General features: G+C 44.4%; 1 long non-coding RNA gene across 1 annotated transcript in view; it reads right to left on the bottom strand.

Annotated features, from left to right (window-relative positions):
* LOC108448999 overlaps positions 1–994 on the bottom strand; it is a 6,224-nt gene extending 5,230 nt beyond the window's left edge. Inside the window, exon 1 of the long non-coding RNA XR_001865093.1 lies at positions 431–994. This is a non-coding gene — a long non-coding RNA (uncharacterized LOC108448999). The remainder of the gene's footprint in view (positions 1–430) is intronic.
* Positions 995–1,515: the final 521 nt, after the last annotated feature.

Here is a 1,515-nt window from a genome sequence, read left to right as displayed (position 1 = left end):
AGAGAGCGTGGGGGGGGCGTCCCCCCCCCCCGCCACACTACAATGTGTTGTATGTTGTCTAAGGGTGAGTTTCCAAGCCTCTTGAATCAGGATGACCATAGCCGCCACGGCCTTCAAACACCCAGGCCACCCTTGGTTAACATTGTCTAGCTGTTTGGAAAAGTAGGCCACAGCCCTCCATTGGCTTCCAAGGCACTGTGCTAATATGCCCAGTGCCACATTCAGTCTCTCGTGTAAAAAGTTTAAAAGGCTTAGTCAAGTCTGGTAAGCCCAGTGCTGGAGCTGACATTAGAGAATGTTTTAGCTGTTAAAATGCAGCCCTTGTGCTTTCAGTCCAAATTATAATGCCATTTTCAGCTGCTTTTATTGCTCCATATAAAGGATTCACCAACAACCCATAATTTGCTATCCATAAATGACACCAACCTACCATTCCCAGAAAGGCTTGCATTGCTCTCACGGTGTGGGGCTCTGGAAGTTGGCAGATGGCTTCTTTCCGTTCCTTGCTGAGTTGTCGATGTCCACAGAAGATCTCAAGTCCCAAATAAACTACTGCTTCCTTGGCAATCTGCACTTCGTCTTTGGAAACTCTGTAACCACTCTGTCCCAAAAAGTTTAAAAGCTTAGCGTGAATTGGATGCAGTCATCTCTGGTTTTAGCTGCAATCAAAATGTCATCAACATACTGAAGGGTAACCCCTCCTGGCTCTTGTCTCCTCCAATCTTCTAATTCTTTTGCTAGCTGGTTTCCAAATATTGTTGGGCTATTCTTGAAATCCTGGGGTAAGACTGTCCAAGTAAGCTGACTTTTCCTTCCTGTTTCAGGGTTTTCACACTCGAAAGCAGAAAGCTCCTGGCTGTTTTTATGCACAGGAATGCAGAAAAAGGCATCTTTTAGGTCCACAACAGTAAACCACTCTCTTGGGGTGACCTTATGATGTGTATCCCATATCGCTGCCTATGCCCAGAAATTAATTTTTGTGCCTTTCTATGCCTCCAAACTGAGCCTGAGAGGGGGAAGGAAGAAACTGAGCAAAACTTTTTCAAAGCAGTTTGCATCTTACTGCTTCCTTGGCGATCTGTGTTTTGTCTTTGGAAACTCTGTACCCACTCTGTCCCAAAAAGTTTAACAAGCTTACAGTGAATTGGATACAGTCATCTCTGGTCTTACCTGCAATCAAGATGTCATCAACATACTGAAGGATAACACCTCCTGGCTCTTGTCTCCTCCAATCTTCTAATTCTTTTGCTAGCTGGTTTCCAAATATTGTTGGGCTATTCTTGAAACCCTGGGGTAAGACCGTCCAAGTAAGCTGACTTTTCCTTCCTGTTTCAGGGTTTTCCCACTCGAAAGCAAAAAGCTCCTGGCTGTTTTTATGCACAGGAATGCAGAAAAAGGAATCTTTTAGGTCCACAACAGTAAACCACCCTAATTCATCTGTCAGTGTGGTCAAAAGTGTATAAGGGTTTGCTACCACTGGATGTATGTCCTCTGTAATTTTGTTAATTGCCCTAA

The sequence above is a fragment of the Corvus brachyrhynchos genome, unplaced genomic scaffold, assembly GCF_000691975.1.
Source record: "Corvus brachyrhynchos isolate BGI_N302 unplaced genomic scaffold, ASM69197v1 scaffold49, whole genome shotgun sequence".
Classification (NCBI taxonomy): Eukaryota; Metazoa; Chordata; class Aves; order Passeriformes; family Corvidae; genus Corvus; species Corvus brachyrhynchos.
Note: the sequence above shows the minus strand (reverse complement) of the source record. Positions and strands in the feature narration are given on the sequence as shown.